Below are 16482 nucleotides of genomic sequence, written 5' to 3'. Positions count from 1 at the left end.
CGGCCACCGCCTCCCTGCCAAACCCGCTCCATCCGGCGGGCGGCAGCCGCGAGCCGCGGGCCGGGCGCGGCCACGGGCGCAGTCCCGCCGCCGGCACAGCGCTGCGCGGCGCTCGGGCCCTGCCCCAGTGCTCGGCCGCGGCGCGTGTGTGGGGGTTACCTGCTGCCTGGCGTTCCAAGCCGAGCAGACGTCTTTAGGTCGCTTCAGGCTGAGCCGGTCAGAGCCTCCTTCCCTGAAGATATTCAAGACCCTGTAGGGAGCCTGCTTTAGCGCGGGGCTGGATTCGATGATCTCCAGAGGTCCCGTTCTAACCCCTGTGATTCTGTGACTTATACTGAAAGAGAGTCAGTAACTCTCCCGGCACAATCATAATTATATAGAGCCTCTCGTATGCAGTTTAAAAGAGTGTGCAAAGCTTTCCAAACCCTCTGGATACTTTTTTTTTCCCTCTCCCTGACTAGAGTTTTGTCTAGGGAAATGCTGCAGGTGGAATCCCCACCTCTGTGGAAGCCTTCCCTGTGATTCCAGGCTCCGGGAAATCCTTCACGAAGCTCAGGACAGGCTCAGAACCTGCCGGGCATTTTGGCAGTCCTGTGTTCGTTTCCTCCATCAGAAAAAAAAATCCCCAAATTCTCCTCTCTGTTCTTTGCACTGATCAGTTGGGGAAATTCTTGAAAATCTTCGAGGCATTTCTTTACCTAAGTTACACCCAGGAAAGGGTTGTTTCTACATGATGATACCTGGTAACTGCTTTGCACGCACCACACCTCAGTGGGGTTTCTTTTAAAACCAACTCTCCAACCCAGGTTTTTCCTCATCAAATCACCCTTGGTGAGAAACGCCAGGTACTAATTCTCACGTTTTAAAATCACACCATTTTGCCAATCCGGGCAAAGCCTCAGGCAAATTCTCCCAGATTTTGTTTATCCACACAGCGCATAAATCTTTTAACCACTCCATTTGCCTGAGGCCACATGGGGGTTATACGCTGCGCATAAGCACAGTGAACATGCTGTAGCCTTAGGCAATCAGAATTGTTGAAAAAATTGTATGTAAACAGTTATAAACAAGTTTTCAAGATCCCTATTAAATAAGCAATAAACTAATCCTTGTCATACACAGATAGGCACCCATGTCTCAGCTGCTTAAGAGCAAGTTGCGTAAGACGTAGTGCCTGAAATACCTCAGTCTGGAAGCCCCATCATTGTGTTCATGCGAAAATGAAAACAAAGACAACCAAAGCGCAGGGAGGCTGATGAGCACAGATAACACTGAAGTACACACAGAGTAACGGAAGCTCCTGCTCTGTGTTTGACATTCTTGGTAATGTTTACGTTTGTTTCCTTTTTTCAAAGAAAACTTACCTGTACCTTGTCACATCATTTCTGCCAACTCAGCTCCTAGATGCTCTTGCTAAAACTCTTAAGTGACACTAGTATAAATCACCAGCCTAGAGACCCAGGAAATTAAATTATCCTGAGAGCTCAGCAATGAGTAACTTTTTCCCACTCCCAAGCTGAGAGCTAAACAAAAGGACTCCAGACTACACATTTTCTTGACCCAAGGAGAGAGGCCAGGGAAAAGAAAATACTACAACAACATATAAACTTGGAAAACCTGCTTAATTAATAGAAGGAACAGCCATCAGCTGCTGGCAGTTGTCCTGACATAGTCCTTCCTCCCAGCACTGTGGGGTTGACCAGATAGCCACACTACGCTATTAGCAGTTGTGCCCCGCTCACCACCCTGGCCTGGCTAAGTCCTATGCTTCTCAGGGTTGGTATTTTGGTCTCAGCAGTGCTCCTGATCCAAGCAGCCTGGAGCCATGGCTGGCAGACCAGCCAGCTCTGCTCCTACCATGTTTCCTCACAGTCCAAAGCCACCCTTACGATGCTTTTGGCACACATATCTGAGAACACCACACATCTTTTTTCTTAGCAGAAAAATGAATGCTGAATGGTATCAACATCAGTAACAAAGGGCTTTTCTCTCCTCGCTAGGGGCTCCTCCATCATCAAGTATCAAAAATCCTTCTCTCAGTCCTCTGGCACTACGTACAAACATAACCCATCACCACAAGAGATTTGTTTTAATGGCATAACTTTAAAAAGTTGCAAGAAAGCATTCAGAAGCAATGCATGCCACTCTGGTCAGCTTTTCACACAATCCATCCTGCCAAGAGGGACTTGTCCCCTCACCCACCACCACCAGTCCCATGGTCTGGGATCTCATTGCAAATTAAATAAGCAAACACCTGGAGGACATAAGCTAAGCATAGAAGTAGCTTTTGTATTTGCCAATACATTTGTAGCATACAAAAATATCTAGGAATTTTCCAAACATCAGTGAGATTATTCAAAGAGTAAATAGTAAAATATGCACTGTACAGTAAAATAAGCCAAATGTTCTCTTTTCTCTGATTCTGTTCACTTTGGGGAAGATCTGAAGACTAAGTGGGCAGAAAAGAGGAATCTGTGGACTGCTACTATCTGGGCTCTTGCACGAATTACAATGAAGCCAAATGTACAGATATTATCAGTTTTCTTCGCTTCAACAGAAGGATCATCTATGGTAAGTTGTCTGCTCTCATCTCCCGCTCCCTCATGCTGATTTTTGTTTTTAATAATGACAACTTGTGCCAAGATTGAAAAATGCTACAGATCCCTATCTCAAGTTCCAGAAGAGTTACTTGGTATTTATTGTATTACTAAAGAAGCAGAATATAAACAAAGAACTAAGGACTACTGCCTGTCTGGGTGAATCTGGAGTACTGCTGCTAGGTCCTAATGTCACTGTTTTCCACAGATTTTGCATTGTGCTGGTCAGCAGAATATCCAAATTATTTTTGGGCTGTATTAAGTACTCCTCTGAGTAACATCAATAAGCTCAGGTTCAGCAGGGCTCCTCACCTTAGGCAAAGTCCCAATGCTCTGTGAATATCTTATGCTAATAACTCATGCTCTGAAATCCAGAAGGGTTTATTGGCTGCACTGCCCAGGCAGGCAGTCAGCCTGCAGCACATCCAGCAGCTGAGCTGCTTTGGGAATATTGTAATAGCAAGATAAGGGAAGTACTGGCAAAATCGTGATTGGTAGTGGTGATAAGGAAGGTAAAAGATGCTCTATCACACATACGCATCTACCACTGCCAGTCTGAAACATGGCTGTGAAAGTCCAGAGCACAGATGCAGAAAGACAGAGGTCCTGAAGGATTTGTGAGTCTGAGCTCTGTGCTTTACAAAAGCATGGATACTAACAGTAGGTCAGCTCTGTTCTAGAAATGTTATGTGGTCATGACCACTCATGGCAGGTCCTGAACATCTTTGTCCTGGCTTTTTCTTCCCCACACAACAGCGCATTCACACAAAGAATATACAGATTAATTGAGCAGAAAGCATGAAGGCACTTCCTATTTTACCAAGAAAATTGGTGCCACAGGATATTCAAAGTCTACAAAAGCAATGTATCTCCTGGACTTGCCCTCGTTCTCATCTTTCCCATCAGATATCACTTTACCTTCTCTGCTTCATTGGCATTCCTGATATACAGTTCTGAAATGACCAACTCCACACTTTATTCCTTGACGCAGTTTCAGCAGAAGATATCTGTTCCAAAAGCCTGAGAATAATTTCCACACCTGAGAGATCTGTCAGGTGGTATCTACAGACAGCTAAAGGGCTACACTGCACTGGCAGCTTACGGTGATTCCTGGAGAAAATGTTGTGAGGGACTCATTGCTGGAGTACTGCCCAGCTCAACTCTCACCTTTTTTGATACACACGAAAAACTGTAAGTAAGAAAGCCACCAGGGTTTTTTGACTCACCAAGCATTGCTGTTGCTGATACTTTTGGTTTCAAAAGGACAAATTTCTTGCTTTTAGTTTTATGGAGCTTGTCAACAGTGGAATAATAAACAAGAGACAGACATCAGTCATCATATGAAACGAATGCACTTAGTAATGCACATGGTGTATATCATACTGTATACCACAAAAACCACATGAGAAATCTACTAAAGGAAAGACTGACACATTCATCAAAGGAATACCTTATGTATCTGTCTCTTCCTTTCTATCCCTTCTGACTGCTAAGAAAGCCAGGCTTCACTGACTTTGAACTTGGAGAGAGGAATAAATGAGCTGATTTCTTAAAGAATTTGTTTGCTCCTTCTCATGCAGCATAGTTCCGGGCAACAGACGAAGATTTAGACAGCCTGAGTAGAAAATGGGTTTTAAATCTGCATTTTGACTGGAAGTTAATGATTTGTACCTAATTGTTCATTAGCAAAACAAAGGAATATAAAGTGATTCTTAACTGAAATAAAAACGTGCTTTCAAACCACGATTCTGCAAATACTGTGTTGTTCTGTCAAAAACATTTAACTTTCGCAGGCAGAAACAATATTTAACTTTAAATAACTTTTATCTTGTCTTTTTCATATATCTTAATTCCCTTGCTATATAATATACTCAATATTATCTAAAAATAGTCAACACTAAATTGGAAAGCTAAAAGAATCTGACCTCACTAAGTCCACAGGGCGTGTATGAATGGATGTTAAGAAATTACAGAATCTCTTAATGGCATGATGTCTGTGATGACATCACATTTTGTATTTTAAAATATTTGTCTGTAACTCACATATTGGAAAGGAATAACGAAGAACTGAATCAGAAGGTGAGAAGAATAGTGAAACTTGTAATCAGTGACCACAAGCCACTTGAAGTCGGCATATTAAGAAATTAGAACATAATATCACAAAGTGCAATCAATCAGTCATGTGCCAGGTATAGTTTTCCACTTGCCAAGTCACATTTCTAAACACAGATATCCAAACTGTTTGGAACGTATTTGCTGCAGTCTTTAACCTTCTTAAAGCAAAGCCAAGCTTTGCCATTCCAGGGATATAATAATTTTTAAAAGCTCCCTCCAATTGCTAATAAAAGGAAAGAGTAGAATGAATAAACTGAGCAAAGAGAAACGTTTACAAACACCTTCATTTTTTTCTAAAGAAACATGCTTGGGAATTTCAGCAGTGCAGATTACTCCTAAATATTTTAGCAGTGTGAAAAAAAAAAAAAGAAGGTTATACTGCCCCAAAAAATCTGTAAGCAAAGGAATCTTTGGTGCATTAAAGTTCTGCTGAGAAGAAGCTTAAGGCAGATGCTTCGCACTTCCTGCATCACAGGAAATCCCTGCGCCCCTCTGAGATGAGTCCAAAGTCTGCAACTAAGATGACCCAGCAGAAATGAACAGCAGTGCTGTCTTGCTGTCAGTCTCTCTCCTCCGGCTTTGAGGACAGCAGGGAACGACTCCCGGAATGGTAACGCTTATATTCTTCCCACAGAGTCTGTCAGAGTAGGACTCGTGCATAAGAGACATATGAAGAGAGTACTCAAAGCCCCAGCAGTGACTCAGAAACAACAGTTTTTCATTTGGCGTGCAAGAGGGAGTGTTTAAGATGATTCCTCTTTTTTTTTTTGGTCTTACTGCAGTGGGAGGAGACCTGTGCTGGGATTGGCACAGATGCTCAGAAGAAAGGAGTCAGCTGTTGGAAGGGGAGAGAGCTCTTTGCTGTGCAAGACTTCTGTTTCTGTGTGGCATAAGTATTTGTGAAGAGGTTAGGAAGGACTGCAGGTGCTGTGGAGGAAAAATACCTGAAGAAGTTAGAGCTCAGCAGAGGAACAGCACTTGGAGATGCTGGTAGAAGTCTGCTGGTGTCAGTAACTGATTAACATGTGTCTCTGGAATGCCCAGAGACAGATCTCAGGGTGTAGCTACATTTTTTAAAACAGGGGATGAGAAAATAGAAGTTCTACAGGTCCATCTTTTGCAGTACACTGCAAATGCATCACTCCCTCCTTCCCATTTCCCAGAACTGTTTAATAAAGGCAAGATTACCAGTGGTACCAGTGCAAGTTCCAGCCATGGTCTTTCTCCACACAAGGAAATGAAGGTTTGAAGGTGGAAAGTTTCCAAATCACTGCAGAACATCACTAGAAATCACCGTTGCTTCATTTTTTCTTCCTGCTGAGACCTGTCATCCTTAAAGCTATGGGGAGGGCTATTGCATAAGGCTGGCATTGTTCAGGCAGGAAAATTTCCTGACCATGATGGCTGCCACTGACTCAATGTGCAGAAGACTTTGCTTGAAATATGGCTCAGGATATTCTCATGCAGCTCTCCTAGGCAGCCAGGTTGCTTTTAGTAATCTTACTACTTTTTGGTGTACAATGAACCAACAGGAATTGTACAGTGCAGTGAGTGGATCAGGGCTCTGCATAAAAACAAGGGTGCCTTATCTTAGTCTGCAGTCTTTTTATGGAAAAAAACTAGTGTTGAGACTATTTTGGAAAACTTCTATAACCTTCGAAGGGAGAGTAATGGCATACAAAGTTAGGCTGTCTTGGCATAAACACATACTCTGCCCTCTTTCCAAAGATTTTAGTGTGTTTGAACTGGATACTTTAGAAAGCTGCAAAGTACAGGCCGGATAACTTCATATCGCTTTATTAAATGTACAACTGAATAATTAATTTATATATTGACTGGATTTTTTGAACATTCATGTTCCACAGCTCCCATTTCCTCCAGGGAATGATAATTAGCTGCTGTGTTATTCCTGCTTTATCTACATTTCCACTGAAGAACTGAGCTGTGATAGACAAACATTATCTTGCCCATTTTGCCACATGAGAATATTGTTTTTTAATAAGAAGCTACAATTACTACAGAAATCAAGCAGTGCCTAGTTCTAAAACACAATACTTCAAGTCAAAAGACCCCCAAAAGCAAATCAGCATAGGCTAACAAGAGTGACCAGAGTTTTAAAAACAATGATGTCTGTCAAATTAAGGAAGGAAATGATTATTTTTTCAGTTTTCCTCTCTTTTTTAGAAGGAGCATATTAAATCCTACAAATTGGAATGATATGGTGTAACCATTACTCACCTCTGCTGGGAAAAGGATGAGAAAAAAATTGAGTTGTTTTGTAGAAAATAATAATGGAAAAGTTTTTAATAGGTTATTGAAACATTTGAACAGTATAGCCACGGAATTTCTGGAATCTGACAGAGTAGTGCCCTTTATTCTTCAGTTCAGTGTTCTTCTGGTGTTTATCTATCACAATTTGTTGGGGTTGGAAGGGACCACTTGGGATCATCTGCTCATAGAATCACAGAACAATGATCCAACCTCCTTGCTTCAAGCAGTCACCTAGAGCACTGGGATCATGCCCAAGTGGGTTTTGAATATCTCCACAGAGGAAGACTCCACAACCTCCTGGGCAGCCTATTCCAGTATTCTGCCACTCTCAAAATAAAGAAGTTTTTTCTCATATGCAAATAAAACTTCCTGTGTTTCAGTTTGAGCCTGTTACCTCATCCTTTGCCAGGCATCACAGAAAACAGCCTGACCCCATTCTATTGATGCCCTCCCTTAAGACATTTGTACACAATAAGATGCCCTCAGACTTTGCTCATAGGAGAGATGTCCCAGCATCCCTTAAGCATCTTTGTAGCCCTTTGCTGGACTCACTCTAGGAGCTCCCTTCCCTGTCTTTCTTGCATTACTGAGCCCAAATCTGCATACAGTATTCCAGATGTTGCTTAACCAGGGCTGAGTAGAGGGGAAGATCCTCCCTAGACACACTGGCAACACTCTTCCTAATGCAGCCCAGGATACCATTGGTCTTCTTGGCCACAAAGGGCACACTGCTGGCTCATGTTCAGTCTACAAAGACTCCCAAGTCTTTCTCTGTAGGCCTGCTTTCCGGTAGGTCAGCCCCCATCCTTTACTGCTGCATGGGGTTATTCCTTGCCAGATGCAGGACCCAGCCTCATTCAGTAGCAGGCCCACATTTTTGCTACTCTTCCTTTTGCCCCTGATATATTTGAAGAAGTCTTTCTTGTTGTCCTTTACATCCCTTGCCAGATGAATTCCAAATGGTTGTTCTTATCACATCCACGCATACTCTGACAACATTCCTATATTGGTCCCTAGCGTCTTGTTCCCCTTTCCATATTCTGTATAATTCTTTATTCTGTCTGAGTTTTCTCATCATCTCCTTGCTCATCCCCACAAGTGACAGGATCAGACCTTAACAGAATAATCTCATTAGATCCAGCACCTCACCTGTATAGAGTTGATAAGCCCAGCCACAGCAAATAATGTGATAAAGGATGGCTCTAAAACAAAACAGCTCTGATCACTTGTCTTCTAAAGAGCTGTGATTACTTTCTTTCCACCACATTCTTCCTTACTCTGCTCCAAGCTTTCACTTCTTTAATCCTCCCCCTCCCTTGTCACCTAGGGAAGAAGAAAGATTGTGAAGTGTAAGAACAGTAGGGAAAAACTACAGGCGAAAGTGATGCATATTATGGACCAGGAGTTTAGAAAATGGATGCGCACTTCCATCAGCCACCAGGGAGATTCAAATGTGAAAAGAACCTGTCCCTTTGCTGACATTCATAGCTGAAAAAGAACAGCATGACACATGATATAACACAATCATGAACTGCTCTTTTTGGATTTGTAAGTATTCCTACTTCTCTCCATTTCTTTGGTGCAGTATCTGTTGGGAAGCTACTGGTAGCTGGGTAGAAGAGGTGCCACTTTCTCCTTTCAATAGTTGAAGTTTCTTAATGAGTTTCCTCTAGTCATATTAAAATATATCTGCACTTCTGAGCTTTCAGGGAGGAAAGGTTACTCTGGAACCATACTTTACTGGTGGACTGAGGAAACTCATTTGCCATTCCAAGTGTTGGTCAAAAAATCAAAATCTTAAGTGTGACTGCTCAACTTCAGGCATTTGAGCCAAACTCAGGTTCAGATTTAACTCAAATTTTTAGGAGCATATTTCCCCCATCCAGCAGTTGCAAAAAGTGACTTCAGAAGACAAAAAGAAAAAAAAAAATCAGAAAACCCAAAACACTAGAAGACACTAGAAAGATGAAAAACAGCATTGTTTGCTATTCCTCACTAACTATATCTGTGCCCAAAAGTTATAAGAATGTGAATAACATCAGCAGACCATGTTGGAATGGGTTGGAAAGAGTAAAATTTATGCACTATATCATTTTGCCCATTAGTGAGAAATCTGTTTCTTTTGGTTCTGTTGCCTAGAATATGTGAGAAGCATAAGTCACTATGACAGTACTGTAACCACTTAGCGTGCTCTTCTCCTAATACTAGCTTAAGAGCCTAAAACAAAACCAGAGCCTGCATGTGTCTTTTTCTGTCCTTAAACCTACAGGATGAGTCTTTTTAGAGTGCAGGCAGTAGAACAACATAAGAAAAGTTTGAAAAGTTGCAAATGAATGATCTAGTTTGTGAAAAATTGCATTACTGCATGCTTCTCACCATTGGTATAAATCCATGACTCAATATAAAAATTTGCATCACCAACCAGCTTTTTATATAAACCTTTTTGCCAGGCACTGATTAAGCGTAAAAGGAACTGGATTCAATTTCCAGACATGGATGCCAAAATGCTTCAGAGAGATGCCTTGATCTCCCCATCCTAAAACCAGGAAAATTTATCTGCACATCTGGGCACTCAGAAAGACTCTCTGTTTGCAAAAAGTAACACAAAGAGAACTCCTGAAGAAAAATGGTGCAAGAAAATTTTAACTAGCATAGTCTTGGTGAAGTGTAGGTGAGATTCTTACACTCTGATGCTGATAGCAAGTTCTACTGTAATTCTCCAATGGCTATGAAAGACAGAGGTAGCAAGCTACAATCTCTGTCTGATTGTGCTCCTGCCTATGCATCCAGGACTGGAGCCCACTTGCTCCAGTCAGGGTGATTTTCTGCCTCAGAAGGAAATGCAAACCTACCCTGTCCCTAGGGGCAGTTCCAGCAGAGTACTCAAGTTCTGGGTAGCCAGTTTGGAAAGGGCTGTTTCTGCAAACGCCTGCTACTTCTGGGTGGTGCCTGTTGTTGCTGCCCTTCGCAGGAGGAACGAGAAGTGATGTGAGAAGTGTGAGGGACAATATTACTTCCAAGGTAAAAGTGAACAGATGTTTGCGTTAATGTTCTGATGGAGCTAAGCTTTGCTTGTGGCATCTGCATGCTCTAGCACTCAGCAGACACACTCTTGCAAAGACAGCTGACATTTTTTCAGCACTGGACATCATGCTTCAACTGATGCCTGCCTGTGTGGTAAAGTGAAGACGCAGAGTCCTATCTTGAGGTGGAAGCTGATACACTTGCAGTACAGCCACTGTAGGAGTCAGGCAGAGCCGAAGATGTGACACCATCTAAAATGGAATAAAGATCAAGGATTTGAAAGTGGCCAACAAGAGCACTGGAGGCAAACAGCACTCTTGGCAAGGCTCCTGTTGTGTCTCCCAGCTCTGAAATTGAACAGGGTTCTTGGCATGGTACACTCATTCAGACCCACACATTTAGTTAGGCATGGCCAGCAGAGGAGAGGTTGATGACAGAGAACAAGTTTCAAAGAAACAAGATTGATGGCTCCTCCTGAGAAAGTGCACCAGAGAGCTTGAAGCCTGAAAAGACTGCAGAAATTGCACCCCTTCCTCTTGCTCACCACTATCCAGCCTCATTCCCTTGAGGACACTTGCTCTGTCAGCAGTGCTTCAGAGAAAATGGCAAAATTGCTCTTTGCCTGAGGTTGATATGCTGAATTTAAGTTCCAGAAAAGTTGCAAGGACTCCCAAAGGGGAAGGCTTTCTTCTTGCACTCAAGAGACTCAATGTTTTTTTTGGTGGTTTTTTGGATTTTTTTTTTTTTTTTTTTTTTTGGTGGTGGTTGATGAAATATCACATTAACACACTGGTGAAAATAACTGTAAGCAAACTCTTGCCCAGCCTGCTACATATATCATCTCAGTTTGGTTTCTTTCTTGTTTGCATATCTTTTTTTTTTCTCCTGTAGTTAATTTTCTGCCTCTTAAGAGCTTAGAGAAAGGATAGCAATCCACCCCAGCTCAAACTGAGTACCTGGGAAAGCAAGGGACGAGGTGATTAGAGTGAGAGAAACAAATGCACCATCCAGCTCAGCTGACTCATTGTATCAACCCTAAAGATTCATTGTTTTTAATATAAAAATCTCAAGATATTGAACAGGAGATCTGCAAAAGGTGCTAAAATTTGGCCAAAATATCTAATGTGCCTATCAAGGAATTAAAAGAATTCCTTAATTCAATATGTTAAATGTGTTTTGCAGTTAGCCATCAAATCTAGAAGTATTCAGTATCTAAAGCAAAAATCCATCCTACTCCCCCTCACTCCTTGAACTTGGTCAAGTTGATTCCTGCAGTTCTGTATCTTTCCTGTTTTAGCTTCCTAATCTGTCTGTTTCTTCTCTCCCAGTTCTGTGTACCTGACTTTCCTAGACCACCCTGATTGCATCCCAAGTTTCCTCACAGAAACATTTCAGAATAGAGAGGCACATTGCTAAGCATTTGCCTACAAAGTACATATTAGATTTTGATGACAAAGGAAATTAATTCAGAAAAACATTGTGAATTTTCAGTATGTATCTTGGCAGAACATTTTCTTTAATAGTAAAGCTATCAAGCACTATGTCAAATCTTTGTAAATCACGGGGAAGACATGATGAAGCAATACTTTGGCTGTTGTCTTCTCCATTGAGCTTTGTCCTGAGAACTACAGCTCTGTGACTGACTGAAATTTACCATTCTGCTGAGTTTAAAAAAAGACCAAACTTCTCACTTATTTGTGAGAAAATGAGGCCTGTTTGACAAATAGCAACACTTCTCAGAGGTGTCTCTAAGGCATGGAAAATACGAAGGAAGACATGAAGAGTGAAAAGCTAAGAATGATAGGAGAGCAAACTGAAAGTGTTAAACTTTATTAAACTTGCCTGAGGACTTAGCAGAAGGGGCACCTGAGGTGGCTGAATGGGATACAGATGGTAAAAATGCCAGATGATCGAGAAACATGATGGAAGGTTGTGAAAGTGAACAGCGAAACTCTATGAGGGCAGGCTCTGCCAAAATTCTTCCTTTATTGACAGAGAAATCAGAGGACTGACAAACCTTGTTTCTATTAGCACATCAGTGATTAACCACTACCACTTCCCAAGCTGTTCTTCCCTGATTAGGGGAGCAAAGTGCCTGTAGGTCTCAAAGTTGGGTTGCATGCATCTTGCAGCAACTCCGAGGAAGGCTGTCTACTCACAGTAGCTTTAGCTTCCTTGTATTCAAGTTATTATCTCATATTTTCCCATTTCCTTAATTTGAACTTTTACTGTTAGTGCAGTGCATAATATCTGGTTAACATCTACCCTTTATATTTTAAATATGAGTTTATATCCATGAAATACCTACTGCCAAACTATTTCTTGTGAGAAAGCAAAGACAGTACTGCCTCTTCTCAATACTTCATCCTCTGTTGTGGGAAAGGAAAGAAAGTGTTGAGTTGTGCAGAGCCCTCATTCTCTGTACAATTAGCCATATGTAGCTTGTTTCTTCCTACAGATCCCCACTAGGAACCTGGCAGGTTCTAGGCACTCAACCCAGACAGCAGATTAAAGTTTACAGTATTCAACATTATAAATTAAAAAAAAAAATTACAAAAAAGTGACCGGAGCCTTTCTTCTATTCCTTGCCATGTGCACCCATACAATAATCCACAACTGGCAAGTGCTTTTCTGCAATGCTTAAAATTCATCAGGACATCCAAAAGACATGACAAGTTGGGCACTATGCACCATGCAGAGGAAAGCAGCAGGCAACCTTCTGAAACAGAATATAGTTCTTGTGCTAACGTAACTCTGTGCCCAAGGTAAATGACAGAAATGTTTGGTGCTCCTCTGTTGCTGTGGATGAAACATTTCTAATACTTCAACTAGAAAGTGCTGTGCTCAAATAAACAATTAGAAAAGCTCACAGGCTGTGCTGCGCTTCAGATTCTTCATGTATGCGTCAACAAAGTCTCTCTCTTTTCTATGCCGTCTACAGCTGTAAATAGAAATCCACATATTCATACGGTGATTTTTCCTCTCACATAAATCATAAGCAATGTAACAAGTTTTCTGTTTGCACAGCTTTTAATCCAGTCACAGATCTGGGTAACGAGCATGTTTCCTATTCACTGAAGTCAACTGTTCAAACAAATAGATATTTATTATAACATACGTGTTTTTTAATGTATATGTATACACTTTCCTTTGGGCTTAAAAACTGAAGTTTCAAGTTCCATCCACCTCAAATTTCCATAACTACAGAGTAAGAAAGTATGCTAGTGTCTTTCAAGTTAGACATCTGTTTAGAATGTTTTGTGGCTGCACTACGTCTTAAATCAATTTGGTTATAAAAACAAATATTTTTTACAGTATTAAAAGAATGGGGATGACTTACTGCTTGTTTTTAGCAGCTGACTTGTCTGAAAGAAGATGGACCATATGGAGTGAACTGACTTGAACATTCACTCACATTATGTAGCTAATTATTGATTTTTAAAGGCTTTAATGACCTGTGAGGGCTTTGTTTTGCCATTTCCCCGTTGCGTTAGCCCCCTCTGTTAATACTTATGGAAACCAATCCTGTTCAGCTGAGTGACTTCTACCAAGAAATGAGTAAGTCAACAAATCATATGTGGTATCATATAATGTGCTGTTCAAAATATATTTTTGTAATACTTTCTTTCTGATTACTTAGGTTGGGAAAATACAGCTAGGATTTTGAATTCTAAACATCCTTTCTTCCCTTTTTTTCCCCAGTCCCTCTCTAAGTGTGATAAACTCTCCTCCTTGCTTTTTGCCATAATTCACAAGTTCATATTTAATTCTAGATAAGAAAGGCCAGGGGAATTGCTAAAAACAGAACGAGAACACACAGCAGTGTGCAAAAAGCATCACAGAAGAATGGAAAAAGCATCTTAGTATAATTCTTCTTGTGAGCTTATAGACAAAAGTGATGGAGATTCAGCACTGAGGTTGCTGCCACTGCTGAGGTGCCATTGCCCAATTAATGCATCTTGCTTTGCCTTTGTCCATCTGCAGAGGCAGTTTCTGTACTGGCCTCCCATCCAGCAAGCCAGCAAGCAGTAGTCCTCATATGTGGGCTGCAGCAGAGCAGCAGCCTCAGTTCCTCTTTCCTTTTCTGCAGCATTCAGAAGCGTTTATAAAAAACCACCAGTGCATCATCCCTACCCACCTATGACCCTGAGGAGTAGGAAAATGGAAGCAAAAGCAGCTCTCAGATGATCAAATTTCAGTTGTCATTGTCAGACAGTTGGATGAGGTTAACAGAAACTGCCCTTAGAAGTATACAAAGAGGTACCTCTTATCAATTAAGCACACTGTTAAAAATTAGAAAAACTGCCAATTCGTCATCAAGATGCTCCTCTGATCTGTGATTTGACTTCTGCTTTTCTTATGGACAGCTGATTAAATTGAGACTAAATATGGAGTAAGGACTGCTCTCAGTTTAACAATTTTATTTTAAGTAGAATATGATAGATCTGAATGCTCTGTTCAAAGAAAATAAGTTCATGTGAAATTTGCTCGATCTGTCAACCTGGAGACCTACTGTATTTCAATTACTCTGTACTTAAGGAGTTTATAAAAGTAGTATGGAAAGAATAAGAAACAACCAGTGTGGCTTCGTGAGGAAATGCTTGCATTTATGAGAATATCAAGAATGTCTGTCTCTTTTTTTCCAGTAGTGTTTGTCATTTAAAGCATCAAGAAGAAAATTATATTGGCTTCCAGCTCCCTGCTAGTCTCCTGCACAAGATCACCTCTCTTCCCCGTAGTCTAAAAATAATGGAAAATACTAAAAAATGAGCATAAGGATACTGTTCAGAAGCAAATTACATTTGAGAAGCAATAATGCTAGAGATAAAATGAATGTTCTGAGGATGTAGGGACTTGAAATAATGATGTCCATAAGAAAGCAGATTAAGGCTAGGATCCGTAATTATTTTCCAGAAGTGAAGTTTGGTTGTGTGAGAAATTGATACCATATGGTGCTGAAAATGAAGGTGTGGAGGAGAATCTAGGCTCAGTACTCAGACCAGCACTTTGAATGAACATAGAATCATAGAACCATAGAATGGTTTGGGTTGGAAGAGACCTTTAAGATCACCTAGTTCCAACCCCCTGCTGTAGGCAGGGACTCCTTGCTCTAGACCAAGTTGCTCAGAGTCCCATCCAGCCTGGCCTTGAACACTTCCAAGGTGCATGACTGCATCTTCCACCAAGTCGAGGGAGTCTGGGAAGAAAGACCAAATTTCAAATTATCTGCTTTTAATGTATCTGTGTGTGCACATGGGCAAAGATTTGCCAAGAGGATGTGGAATTTGAAAGCCACCCATCAGCACTCTGCAGCTTTTGGGTTTCTGTTCTCAGGATTCGGTTCAGCCCCGCCAGCCTCTGCAGCAACTGCAATTTCTTTGTCTGTACATATACATTCACATTTGTGCACATGAATTAACAAACACACTGATAATCACAGAATCACACAGAATCACAGAATGGCCAGGGTTGGAAGGGACCTCAACAATCACGAATCTCTAACCCCTGTCTTCAGGACAGTGCTGCATTGCAATGCCCATGTTCCTTGTGTTTACTTGCTGCTAGCAATGGGCTTCCTGAAACTGACCCCCTGTAGTATTTCCTGTTTATGTGGTGAATTTGTTTTTGAGGAGGAGATTTGTAGCTGACCAATGACAGAACCCAAGGGAATGGCATGAATCTGCATCAGGGGGTCAGTTTAGGCCTTAGTAAAAGGTTCTTCACCAGAGGGTGGTGGGCATGGAACAGGCTGCCCAGGGCAGTGGGCACAGTCCCAGGCTGCTGGAGTTCAAGGAGCATTTGGACATCACTCTCAGACATAAGGCTTGAGATTTGAGTGTTCACAGAATCACAGAATCACAGAATGGCCATGGTTGGAAGGGACCTCAAGAATCATGAATCTCCAACCCCCCTGCCACAGACAGGGCCACCAACCTCCCCATTTAATACCAGACCAGGCTGCCCAGGGCCCCATCCAACCTGGCTTGAACACCTCCAGGGATGGGGCATCCACAACCTCTCTGGGCAGCCTGTTCCAGCACCTCACCAGTCTCTCTGTAGAGAACTTCCCCCTAACATCCAATCTAAATCTTCCCTCTCTCAACTTAATGGAATATCAGTATATTGTGATAACCTTGGTGTCAGTCCAACAAAATGCTAAGATCCACTTCCAGTCCTGCAAAGCTGGATGATGCATGCTGAAATTTAAATTGTGATGCTGTGGCAGCCCAGTCTCAGAACCATACTTGTTCCCTGCAGGAGGGAGTAGGGGGTGGGGAGAGGCGGGGAGCAAGAAGAATGCTGACCCCCTACCTCCACAGTGAGTGATGGAACTTGCTGCTCCATTTACAGCTCCATTTTAAAAATAGATACTGGTCAAGTAAGCAATTAAAATACAAGAAGAAAAGCAGAACTATCTGGCAGTTGTTCAGTACACTTAACTTGTATAAAAAAGATCTGCACATAACTGGTATAA

This window comes from Tympanuchus pallidicinctus, unplaced genomic scaffold, assembly GCF_026119805.1.
Source record: "Tympanuchus pallidicinctus isolate F22 unplaced genomic scaffold, pur_lepc_1.0 scaffold5, whole genome shotgun sequence".
Taxonomy (NCBI): domain Eukaryota; kingdom Metazoa; phylum Chordata; class Aves; order Galliformes; family Phasianidae; genus Tympanuchus; species Tympanuchus pallidicinctus.
The sequence above is the reverse complement of the archived record's forward strand: the minus strand, read 5'-3'. Positions refer to the sequence as shown.